This window comes from Citrus sinensis, chromosome 5 (genome assembly GCF_022201045.2).
Source record: "Citrus sinensis cultivar Valencia sweet orange chromosome 5, DVS_A1.0, whole genome shotgun sequence".
Taxonomy (NCBI): Eukaryota; Viridiplantae; Streptophyta; class Magnoliopsida; order Sapindales; family Rutaceae; genus Citrus; species Citrus sinensis.
This window is the reverse complement of record NC_068560.1, coordinates 22,093,426-22,107,093: the sequence shown is the minus strand read 5'-3', so window position 1 is coordinate 22,107,093 and position 13,668 is coordinate 22,093,426. Positions and strand designations below refer to the sequence as shown.

The following is a 13,668-nucleotide window of genomic DNA, read 5'->3' as shown; positions in this document are numbered from 1 at the left end:
GAATATGAAATCGCGAATGAGCTGTCCTACCATTAGGCAATAACAAAGCTGCTATACCTGAAGTTGCAACAGGCAAGACTATTTTAGAATGTGATATGAGCTTTGCAATAATTGTATTCCACAAAAATATTTTACCAGTACCACCATGTCCATTGATAAAAAATAAACACCCTTCTTCATTCTCAACAGAATGCATTATTGCTTCATAGGCTGATTTTTGGCAAGCATTTAGAGCAGTAAATGATTTCTCATGCAACTTCTTTAATTGATCACGATCATAATCAAGCTCTTCATTGACCAATCGGTTACCTGAATCTCTTATCAAAGAAGAATTAGGAAGTGGCATTCCATCTATGTCTCTTAAACTTTTTCCCATTTTCAACATGATAGTTTCAATCTCCAACAATGTGTATGCTTCAACTTGTTGCTCGGTTAACTGAAGATCTTTCAATCTGAATCTTTTCCTTTGCAATGAAGTTATGCCTTATGATAAACTAGTATAATTAGATTTCCAAAGTTGGGATGCATCAGAAACCTGACAATGAATGAGTATCGTGACAAAAAGATGTCTTAATTCATTTCCAGTCGCCCATATTGCAGCTTCAGTCAAGCAGTCGATCCATTCTTTATCATCGTCTAATAATCCCAAAGCATAGCACGCAGCTTTAAAAGTTGGATATGTCACTCCATTTACTGTTCTAATACTTTCAAATGAAGTGCTTCCTTTTACAAAATTGAGCAACATTCTCATATAAAATCGTTCTCCACTTGAAGGATGTGCAAAGTAAATTCTTCTAATTGCTAAGCCATTTTTTCTCCTAGTCCAAGTTTTGTCTTTTGAATTCCATACCCAACATGTAGGGAAATTAGAATAAGTTAGCTCTCGTGCATCATCATAATTCTTGTTTGCCTGCAACCATTCTGTGAACTTTGTTTTTTCTATTCCAGGTATGGTAAGCACATTTTCTAAGCACTTGGATTCTTCGAATATTACTGTATGCTCTCCCGGTAAATGGAACGGCAATCTTTCAACTGCCGACTTTCTTTAATGTATGTCAAATTGGAAGATTCGCCAGCAAGCTTCGGTTGCTGATATATATCTGCACTCCAAATATGTTTTGATCTCGTCCATTTCTTGGGTAGTGTCAATAGATTCCATTGTTGCAGTTGTTCTATCAGACCCTTTATGGACATACTTGAAAAAATATTTAACTGGTCTCGAGTAATTACAAATCTCAACATTAATATGTGCATCAAATTTGACAATTAAATTCCTGTGATAAGGGACCACATATCGATTATCCAAGAAGACACATTTCTTTTCGACATGAATACCTGTATTTCTCCTTTTAAAGACTGGAAAGCCATCTGTATCCACTATTGTTTGATCATTGAATTTTTTTGGAAAATGTTTTGTGCACTTGTCTTGCATCATGCATGGAGAGTGAGAATTGTGTTTTCCACACGGTCCATGAATCATAAATTTGTTAACTGCATTATTATTTTATCAATATGGTTTGCAGAAGGATTTTTCATTGTTGGATGCAAAAAAAGCAGTATGTGTGCATGGGGCAAGTGTTGAGTGTTAGAAAATGCATATTTATAAAGGAGAAAACCGTCATTTTACATTTCAAGTCTTACTAACAACCCTTACTTTTATGTATTTAACCTTCTTGTGATTTAATTACATGTGTTTTATTTTAATTAAGTATTTTATGTATTTTAGGGGCATTATAGTCATTTCACAATAAAGGAGAGATCAGACGGCAAAACGGACATCACTTTTGAACTCAGGACGGTCGAAAACCTTAGGAGGAGCATAAAAGGAAAAATGGCACTATTCATATGTACGGTACTATTCACGTGTACGGTACTATCTACGTTACTGTTCACAACACTGTTCACATAGACGGATCGATGACGTGGCATTGACCGATGATGTGGCATTGACTGATGAGGTGTCACGATCCTGTTGGGCTAAAATTCTTATGTACTGTTGATGGTGACGTGGCAGCATATCAGTGGATGAAAAATCTCGCGTACGGTACATGCATCACACAGGATTATTTTCAACCAAACCGCGTTACTGTTCATCCGAGTCAAACTGCGTTACTGTTCATCCGAGTCAAACCACGTTACTGTTCATCCGAGTCAAACCGTATTACTGTTCATCCGCGTGGTCAAACCGTGGACTGTTGACTGATGACGTGGCGCAATCCTGAGCGTCCAAACTGTTTTTAATCCGATGGCCATGATTTACTCCATGTATCTATAAAAAGGGGGCCTCCCCCCCTAATTTGATACCTCTGAATCCATTTTTGGACTCTGTTTTCTGTAATTCACTCTCCATCTTGTATTTTCTTCGTATTGTAATAAATTCCCATTTTGCCCCTAGTTCAATTATGAGTGGCTAATTTTCTTTCAAGCTTGGGTTGAAGGTGAAGTCTCAACATGTGTCATGGGCTTAATTTGGTAAATTTATTTTCTCTTCCCCTCTAGTTTTTGTGGATGTTTTGACTTCTCATCGACAAATAATACTAATCTTGTCTAGTACCGCCTTGGTTTCACCGGCCCTCTAGTACAAGGTTATTATTATTTGGCACGATAAGCCCTTAGCACCATATTGATTAGAGTGTGGTTCATGAAGTGTGGATTCCCCCCTCATGATTTAATTGGCATTAATACGGATTATTTAGCCCATGATGCATGTTGATACGGATCCAGATACCCAAGTACGTCATTTTAATAGAATTCTCTTCAATTTATTCTCGCCATTTCAATTCCAATTTTAGGATAATCTAAGTCACCTTCACCACAAAATCCAATCACCCATTCACAAAATTAATTCTACACAATTAAAATCCACCTCCTCGTGGGATCGACACTCGTCACCATTGATCTATACTACAATAGATTCGTGCGCTTGCGAGTACATTAAAATTTGCACAACAAGTTTTTGGCGCCGTTGCCGGGGAGGTAAGTAATTTTAATTCATAGAATTAATTTGTGTGAATAATATCTTTTATTTGTTTTCTTATATATTTTTTTCTTAAAAAAAAAAGAAAAAAAAGTGAATCTACATTTAAAGGTTAGTATTTTTTTTTCTTTTTCTCTTCTTTAAAATTCTGTAATTTCATTTTCAACTTATTTTTCTTTGTAATTTTTTTTTGTTTATCTTATTAATTTATTTTTAGTTAATTTATTTCACGTATTTATTTTTGTGTATTTTTATAGAAAGGTTGTAATAGCGCAATAAGGTTAGTATCGTAATTTCTCCCTCTTCTTTATTTTTATTTTATTTTTTTGTTCCCATCTTTATTTTTTTTATTTGTTTTGCATGCATGGTCGTAGGTCATTATTACCTAATCTTGAACCTATGGACCTTGAACTAGAAAGAACACTTCGCACACACAAACAAATTAAAAATAAAATGGATTTGCAACCACAGGAGAGGCCATTTAAGGACTACTTCAGTCCCTTAGCTAATTTGAGCACATCATGCATAAGATACCCAAATGTAGCTGCTAGGAGTTTTGAATTAAAACCCAGTGTGCTAAATTGCCTCCCAACATTTTATGGCCTAGAAAATGAGGATCCATATAATCATCTGAATGATTTTCATGCCATTTGTCAAACTTTTAAATATGAAAATTTTTCAGACGATAATGTTAAACTTAGACTATTCCCATTTTCTTTAAAAGATAGAGCTCGTTCATAGTTAAATACTTTACCTGCTAATAGCATTTCATCATGGGAACAAATGGTAACTAAATTTTTGAATAAATATTTCCCTGTGCATAAAACCAATGCTATTCGCAGGGAAATCTCGGAGTTTACCCAGAGAGAGGACGAACAATTTTTCGAAACATGGGAGCGATTTAATGGGCTACTCTTGAAGTGTCCACATCATGGGTACGAGAAATGGCACCAATGCCAATACTTTTTGGAGGGATTACTACCAAATGTGCAAGAATGGCTAATGGCAACAAGTGGAGGAGAGCTAATGTCAAAAAGTGCATCAGAAATTTGGGAATTCTTCCAACGACAAGCAGATAATTCCCAACAACGGAGTCGATCACTCAGGACTACTAGAAGAATTAAAGGAGTGAATGAGGTTCAAATTGGCGAATCAACTTCAGGAATCAAAGAAGTCAAGGAGATGGTTGAAGGTCTTGCTCGACAAATAGCATCGTTATCGACTGCTAAATCAACTGAACCACATGACCTTGACTCATACTCAGATCAAGCCAATGCCATAGGTATAATGAAAAAACCATCAAATTACAACCCATACTCCAACACATATAATCCTGGATGGAGAGACCACCCCAATTTTTCATGGTCTCAAGGATTCCAACAGAATGGACCAGCAGCTCCAGCTCCACCAATGCAACAAATTCCTCAAGTTCCTCAAGCCTCTCAGCCACCATTTAGACCATACAATCAGAACCAGAACCACTCTCAACCTAGACCATGGGAGGATGCATTCCAGAATTTCAGGAATGTTACTCACTCCACGATTGAGCAACAGAACCGCACCATTGATGGACTACGAAATGAGTTGAGAGAAGGCTTCAACTCACAAGCTCAATCAGTTTCAAGCCTCGAGAAGATGGTGGGACAACTTGCTTCTTCAGTTCAGACATTGGCAATGACTGTTGAGAAAGGCAAATTTCCAAGTCAACCAGTGCCTAATCCTAAAGGAGTACATGAAGCAAGTACCAGTTCACCACAGCAGCATGGAGAGGTCAAAGCAGTCATGACCTTACGAAAAGGAAAAGAAGTCGACAACAAAGTGGAGATGCCGGTGACAAAAGAAAATCAAATTGTACCTGTGAATGTTGAAGACTCATCACCGGAGGAGAAAGAAGAAACCAACCCACGGGAATATGTTCCCAAAGCTCCATTTCCTCAGAGGTTAGCTAAAGGAAAAAAGGGAAAATCCACAAGTGAGATTCTTGAAATCTTCAAACAGGTAAGTGTTAACATCCCTTTGCTTGATGCTATTAAGCAAGTTCCATCTTATGCCAAGTTTCTTAAAGACCTTTGTACTAAAAAGAGAAATATGCATGTTCAAAAGAAGGCATTTTTAACAGAAAACGTTAGTTCTATACTCCAACATAAAATTCCTTTAAAATGCAAAGACCCAGGCTCCCCCACTATCTCATGTAGTATAGGGAACCACACAATTGAGAATGCTTTGTTGGATTTAGGAGCTAGTGTAAATTTATTGCCTTACTCTGTGTTTGTGAAACTTGGACTTGGAGAATTGCACCCAACTCTAGTGGTGTTACAACTCGCAGATCGGTCCACGAAAATACCTCGTGGTATTGTGGAGGACGTGCTTATCCAGGTAGACAAGTTTTATTTTCCTGTTGATTTCATTGTAATTGACACTCAACCAATACAGGATTCAAGGAAGCACATCCCCATTATCCTAGGCCGACCTTTCTTGGCAACTGCGGATGCTCACATTCAATGCAGGACTGGAAATATGCAGTTGTCCTTCGGCAACATGACTATGGAGCTAAACATTTTCAACATTGCCAAACAACCTCACAGTGCAGATGATGGAATTGTTGATGTGGATTTAATTGAATCATTAGTTGATGACACTTTTCTTTCAAACCTTAGTGGTGATCCTTTACAAACATGTTTAACTCACTTTGGTTTGGATTTTGATATTGACAGATCGGTCGATGAGGTCAACGCCCTACTTGACTCAGCACCATCCATGGACACTAATAAATGGAAGTCAAGAGTTGAACAACTAGCACCATCAGAGAAGAAACTCATCCCATCATCAGAATCACCACCGAAACTCGAGCTCAAACCATTGCCCAACACATTGGAATATGCATTTTTGGGAGAAGAAAGTACTCTGCCGGTAATCATCTCATCATCCCTAAATGACGAACAAAAAAGTAAGTTGTTAGATGTTTTAAAAGAGCACAAAGGAGCATTATGATGGACCATAGCGGACATAAAAGGTATAAACCTAGTAGACTGCATGCATTACATTCACCTTGATGAAAATGCTAAATCTACTAGGGAAATGCAACGTCGGTTAAATCCTAATATGAAAGAAGTTGTTAGAACAGAAGTCCTTAAGCTATTAGACGCAGGTATCATTTACCCAATTTCTGATAGTTCATGGGTCAGTCTTGTACAAGTTGTCCCCAAAAAGTCAGGAGTCACAGTAGTTACGAATGCTGATAATGAATTGATACCCACTAGAGTGACTACAGGATGGCGTGTATGCATTGATTATAGAAAGTTGAATTCTGTCACACGTAAAGACCATTTTCCTTTACCATTTATCGATCAAATGCTTGATAGATTAGCAGGCCATGAATTTTATTGCTTTCTAGATGGCTACTCAGGATATAATCAGATTCCCATAGCACCAAAAGATCAAGAGAAAACTACTTTCACTTGCCCTTTGGCACTTTTGCATATAGGAGGATGCCATTTGGATTATGTAATGCACCTGCTACATTTCAACGATGCATGTTGAGCATTTTTTCTGATATGGTTGAACGATTCCTTGAAGTCTTTATGGATGACTTTTCTGTCTTTGGTGATTCGTTTGATCAATGTTTACATCATCTAACACTAGTTCTGCAGAGATGTATCGAGAAGAACTTGGTCTTAAATTGGGAGAAGTGTCATTTTATGGTAAAACAAGGTATTGTTCTCGGTCACATCATTTCGAGCAAAGGTATTGAGGTTGACAAAGCTAAAGTGGATCTCATTTCTAATCTTCCTTCACCCAAAACAGTCAGAGAAGTAAGATCTTTCCTTGGGCATGCTGGTTTTTATAGACGTTTCATTAAAGATTTTAGCAAAGTTTCTAGACCCTTATGCAATCTACTTGCTAAGGATGTACCTTTTGTTTTTTATGATTCATGTCTTGTTGCGTTTGAAAAATTAAAGCATTTGTTGACATCATCACCCATCATTCAGCCCCCGAACTGGAACTTACCATTTGAGCTCATGTGTGATGCATCTGATTATGCAGTAGGAGCAGTATTAGGACAAAGAGTTGATCGAATTCCCCACGTTATTTACTATGCTAGTATGACATTGAATGATGCACAGTTGAACTATTCAACTACTGAAAAAGAAATGCTAGCAGTAGTGTTTGCATTAGAAAAATTTCAATCTTATCTCATTGGTTGTAAAATAATTATATTCACGGATCATGCTGCTCTTAAATATCTTCTCACAAAGAAAGATGCAAAAGCTAGACTAATTCGTTGGGTGTTACTTTTGCAGGAATTTGACTTGGAATTCAAAGATAAGAAAGGGACAGAAAATGTTGTGGCGGACCACCTCTCTCGTCTCCATTTTGACACAACTACAGAGCCATTACCATTAAATGAGTCATTCCCTGATGAACAATTGATGAATGTGGAAGTATTACCGTGGTATGCTGACATCGTGAATTATCTTGTTACAGGTCAACTTCCAAAGCATTGGACCAAGCAAGATAAGGCTAAATTCTTTGCAGAGATAAAGAATTTCTTTTGGGATGACCCGTATTTGTTCAAGTATTGTGCTGATCAAATTGTTAGACGATGTGTCCCAGAAAATGAAATTCAGAATATCCTTTCATTCTGCCATGAACAAGCTTGTGGAGGCCATTTCAGTGCTAAGAAAACAGCTACTAAAGTTTTGCAATGTGGTTTCTATTGGCCAACTATATTTTGAGATGCTTACACTTTTTGTTCTTCATGTGATAGGTGTCAACGAATGGGGAGCATTACACGAAGGAACATGATGCCATTAAATCCAATTTTAGTGGTTGAAATTTTTGACGTATGGGGTATCGACTTCATGGGACCCTTTCCCCCTTCTTTTGGCCATCAATACATATTGGTTGCTGTTGACTACGTATCCAAATGGGTAGAAGCAATTCCATGCAGTACTAATGATCACAAGGTGGTGATAGGATTTTTGAAAAGCAACATTGTCTCGCGCTTTGGATTCCCTCGAGCAATAATTAGTGATGGTGGTGCCCACTTTTGTAACAAAGCATTCAAATCTCTTTTGACAAAGTATTCAATCACACACAAAGTGGCGACTCCGTATCATCCGCAAACCAGTGGCCAAGTTGAGATCTCCAATCGAGAAATAAAGCACATATTAGAAAAGACGGTGAGGCCAGACAGAAAAGATTGGTCATTAAGACTTGATGATGCCTTATGGGCATATAGAACGGCTTTCAAGACCCCGATTGGGATGTCACCCTACAGGCTAGTGTATGGAAAAGCTTGCCACCTACCTGTGGAACTCGAGCATCGTGCATATTGGGCCATCAAGAAATTCAATTTTGACATGCAGCAAGCCAGCTCAGAAAGAAGATTACAGTTGGCAGAACTTGAAGAAATTCGCAATGATGCATACGAAAATGCCAAGATTTACAAGCAACGAATGAAAGTCTTCCATGATAAGCAAATTATGAGAAAATCGTTCACTCCAGGTCAGAAAGTGCTTTTATTCAATTCTCGCTTGCACCTATTCCCAGGTAAGTTACGCTCTCGTTGGTCTGGCCCATTTATTGTTCATACTGTTTTTCCACATGGGGCAATTGAAATTAAGGACCCAAAGAACGGTGTCACGTTTAAAGTTAATGGTCAAAGATTAAAGCCATATCTAGAATACCAATCACATGGAGAAGACACCGAAATAAATTTGAGTGACCCACCAGATTTGAATTGATTTTTCTTTTCGTTGATTTGATTTTTCTTTCTTTCTTTATATTATTCTTTTGCTAATTGAAATTATTTTTGTATAAGTGTATTTGTTTAACTAGTATGTTTTCTTTTATCATTTTTAATCATGAGTACATTACTTAGACCGTTCCTCCTGAACATTCTTAAACCACTTCAACGTGTCAAAACTCATCTCAAAAGGCAGATTCAATTTTGTAAAACACAACGCATTTGGGCTCTACAACCACCAGAGTTAGTAGCCTATGTTGAGGGTTTAGAACTCCAACTCAGAGACATTGAGAGAAGTGTTTACGACATCCAGTTGGAGCTTGAGGTAAATTCAATAAGAGGACGATTTTAATTTTCTTTGTGTGTTTTAATTTTTTTTTTCTATTTGTGTGCTTTAGTTTGTTACCCCGGTGAAGTGGCGGATAACGGTACTCCGTGACAATCAAGTCGGTTACTTCAGTTTCCCATAATAACTGATATTCTGAGGCGAAAGTATGGACAGAAACGAGACTCTAGCGAAGCTTCACAAGCGATTCCCTTCACTTCCTCAGAATGCCCTCCTTACGGTCTATAAAGCTCGGTCCGAACGCATGCGATTACTTATGAGGAATAACATACCTGCTGACATCCGTTGGTTAATTGAGGCTAAAGTACGATCGGCAGGTGAGTTACCTCCAAAATTTATTGCATACATGCCTGGTTGTGGTAAAGGAAATTATGCAAGAAAACGACGAGCTCGAAGAATTTCTGTTGCTTGTCATAAGTGTGCCAGAATGAGTTGCAATAAAAACCCATGTTCTTTAGGAATGATGTCTGATAACAGGGAAGATAAGATTCAATTCATTAGGGATGGCTTGAATAAGGAGTCATTGGATGATATCCTTTTGTCTCTTGAAACGCATCCCAGTGGATATGTGCAAGGAGCGATTCTCCAGTTATGGCCATTATTCCAGAAAGAGCATGCACGATATAGTCTCGGGAATCTGACTATAAACGACCTTGTTTGCCAGTTTATAAGAAAACTGGATAGGAAGCCTATCCTCGACCTATAGAGGGCGTTCAAGCCATTTCTGGACATAAAACCAGAGGAAGATGTGAGCCACAGTCGCAACTACCTGTAAATATCCTTTCACTTTACTGTTATTTTATTTCACTATTGTTTATTGTGTGTATTATTGTCCTTAATAATTTTATTACTGTTTGCTTTTTTCTTATTACTGTTTACTTTTTCATTTTTACTGTTTCCTTTTTGACTTGCGAGCCACGTGCTTTAAGCGTTATTTGACACTGACATATTACCTCATACACAACCATGACCCACTATCACCAAGACTCTTAAATGTGATATCTTTTGTCAAGCACTCACAAATTATTTTTGAGAAGTATCGCAATGGTAGCTACTCCCAATAGACAATTCAAGAACATTTGTGTGCTTTCCGGATTTACCTATGGCAAACATAAAGAGTTCGTTGAGGCAGCCATAGATCTTGGTCGAAGTATAGCAGAGAGAAAATTACACTTGGTGTATGGAGGAGGTAATCGAGGGTTATCAAAAATGGTCTCAGAAGCAGCTTTAATCAGAGGCAGCCAAGTGTTAGGCATCATCCCAAGAGTCCTAAAACCGTTGGGCAGTTCGTCTGACTCATCAACTGGAGAAGAGTTAGTTGTCTCAGGTATGCAAGAAAGAATAACTGAAATGCTTAATCATGCTGATGCTTTTATTTTCCTTCCAGGAGATCTTGCAACACTAGAGGCACTTATCACACTAGCATCTTGGGCCCATCTCCACATCCACCAGAAACCCATCGGTTTGTTAAATGTCAATAACTTTTATGATGGCTTTATCGCATTTCTTAACCATGCAATAAAAAACTATTTCATTCCCGCTAATGTGAAAAAACTCTTTATTTGTGCTCACACTGCTAATGAGCTACTTGATCTGTTACAAGCTTATAGACCGGAGCCAGACCCCTGGACCTTTGTGTTGGAGCGTCCAAATAATGATGGTAACAGTAGCAGCAGTAAGAAGTACAAATTAGATTTAACTCTCCGCCTGTAAATATTTTCTTCTGTGTTGCACCACCCAGGTGATGTCTTCTAAACTCTACTTCTTTCCTTTCAAACATTGAGGACAATGTTTCATTCTGGTTGGGGGGAGGGAATAGTCGACAATTGTGGAATTTTGGTTAGGTTTTTACTAATTTTTTGTTGTAGAAACTAACTGTTGCTAACTTTTTGTGTTGAAGATGGCTGAATATGGAGTGTAGTGACTCTAGAAACGCATCTTCATCGTTTTAAAAAAAAAATTAAAAAAAAAACTAAAAAAAAAATTCAGACATTTTCTTTTTCTTTATTATGTTTTGATGTTTATTTTTCTTCTTCTTTTTAATTTCTCCTTATAAATATATATTTTCAAAATTTTGAGTCGAAGATGGCTGAATATGGAGAGTAGTGCCTCTAGAAACGCATCTTCTAAGTTAAAAAAAAAAAACCATTTTCGTTTTCTATCATTTTAAGTGTAACTTTTTTTAATTAGTTTTTATGCATCATTTTCACATTCCTGCATGCATATTTTTCCTTTCATGTTTAGAATAGGTTGGGGGGTAGAATGTTGTTTAAAAAAATAAAAATTGTGTGATTTGTTTTAACATTGGATGACATGATTAATTTCAAATTTTAGTATTTGTATTATCTTTGGTCTTAAGTGATGTTACATTATGTTTGCTACTCTACATGTTGATGTCGGAGACATATATGAGTTGCTTGAAGGAATGAACATGTCATAATAAGTACTAAGTGAGTTTTTGAGCCTATCATTTTTCTTGGAGAGTAACCCTTTTGCCCATTCTTTATACAGCTTAACAGTTTATTATTTTATACATGATCTCTAGATTTCTTTTGCGTTAACCCTTAAAAAAAATGGTAAAATAAAAAAAAAGAAAAAAAAATGTGTGTTGCTACATTGGGAGGCCCATCTAACTAGTAGATATGGATGATTATTTAGAGCCCTAAAAGACGATGGAAAGGCCATCTTTGATCCGTTTGAGCCTTTCTAGCCATCCCTTTTATTAAATATCCATAGTTAACCATTTTGAGCCTTTAAAAAAAAAATCATTTTCTTTGTCAACTTATCATCTTGACCCACTCCGATTTGGAGTGTTACCCGATATCTTATAAGTTCCATCACCTATTTATGTTTGAGAAAATGTAAATAATTATTTTGTTCAGTGAAGTTATGCCAAATAAAAGCAAAAAAAAAAACAAAAACAAAAGTTGTTGTTTCAAAAGAATAAAAATAGGTGAAATCCACCTTGCAACTTCCAAAAAAAAAAAAAAATTCTCTGCATTTTTCTCAAACATACACTTTGTTTTCCTTATTTCCTTTCTTTGTTAGCCATATCCCTAGCCTACGTTACGTCCTAATAAAAGTCCTTCTTGATTTTAGGGAACTATAGTTTGAAGTAGAAGCTAGTTATATGGGCTAAAAAGATGTAGTGGTGCATAATAAAAATAAATAAATAAAAGATAAATAAATTGGGTTGACTACCATTTTTGTTTGACTTGAGATCGTATTATTTATAAGCTAAGGGCATATTTATTTCATCTTGGTGAGAGCATGTGATATCACTTCTTTATTATTTTCTCTCTCAATTACCATTCATTGGAGTGACTATTTTTATTGGTTTTAATTTCTTTGTGAGAGTGTCACTACTTCCAGTGAGATTTTGGGGTTTGACATGTCATTCTTGAAAGTAGCTATAAAAAAGTCTACTGGGCTGATTCATGTGAATGGTTGATGTGGGTGTGATGTTGCTTTAGACTGGAGATAATGCTTATACTTTTATTTGATTGCTATCATTAATCTGATGGAATAAATACGAGTGTTTTTATTTAAAAAAAAAATATTTTGAATTTAAATTTTGTTTTCGCTTTATTTGCTAGGGACTAGCAATAAGCTGGTTGGGGGGTGTGTTGAGTGTTAGAAAATGCATATTTATAAAGGAGAAAACCGTCATTTTACATTTCAAGTCTTACTAACAACCCTTACTTTTATGTATTTAACCTTCTTGTGATTTAATTACATGTGTTTTATTTTAATTAAGTATTTTATGTATTTTAGGGGCATTATAGTCATTTCACAATAAAGGAGAGATCAGACGGCAAAACGAACATCACTTTTGAACTCAGGACGGTCGAAAACCTTAGGAGGAGCATAAAAGGAAAAATGGCACTATTCATATGTACGGTACTATTCACGTGTACGGTACTATCTACGTTACTGTTCACAACACTGTTCACATAGACGGATCGATGACGTGGCATTGACAGATGATGTGGCATTGACTGATGAGGTGTCACGATCCTGTTGGGCTAAAATTCTTATGTACTGTTGATGGTGACGTGGCAGCATATCAGTGGATGAAAAATCTCGCGTACGGTACATGCATCACACAGGATTATTTTCAACCAAACTGCGTTACTGTTCATCCGAGTCAAACCACGTTACTGTTCATCCGAGTCAAACCGTATTACTGTTCATCCGCGTGGTCAAACCGTGGACTGTTGACTGATGACGTGGCGCAATCCTGAGCGTCCAAACTGTTTTTAATCCGATGGCCATGATTTACTCCATGTATCTATAAAAAGGGGGCCTCCCCCCCCTAATTTGATACCTCTAAATCCATTTTTGGACTCTGTTTTCTGTAATTCCCTCTCCATCTTGTATTTTCTTCGTATTGTAATAAATTCCCATTTTGCCCCTAGTTCAATTATGAGTGGCTAATTTTCTTTCAAGCTTGGGTTGAAGGTGAAGTCTCAACATGTGTCATGGGCTTAATTTGGTAAATTTATTTTCTCTTCCCCTCTAGTTTTTGTGGATGTTTTGACTTCTCGTCGATAAATAATACTAATCTTGTCTAGTACCGCCTTGGTTTCACCGGCC

At 36.9% G+C, this 13,668-nt stretch overlaps 1 protein-coding gene and 1 non-coding gene across 2 annotated transcripts in view; one reads left to right on the top strand and one right to left on the bottom strand.

Moving 5' to 3' along the window:
* Window positions 1-13,668, top strand: part of LOC102628997 (SH3 domain-containing protein 1-like) — a 164,098-nt gene that overhangs the window by 79,192 nt on the left and 71,238 nt on the right. The gene's annotated exons all lie outside the window — the stretch shown is intronic.
* LOC127902877 (small nucleolar RNA R71) lies at window positions 3,812-3,915 on the bottom strand. The gene has a single exon (XR_008055513.1). It is a non-coding gene; the product is annotated as a small nucleolar RNA R71 (small nucleolar RNA).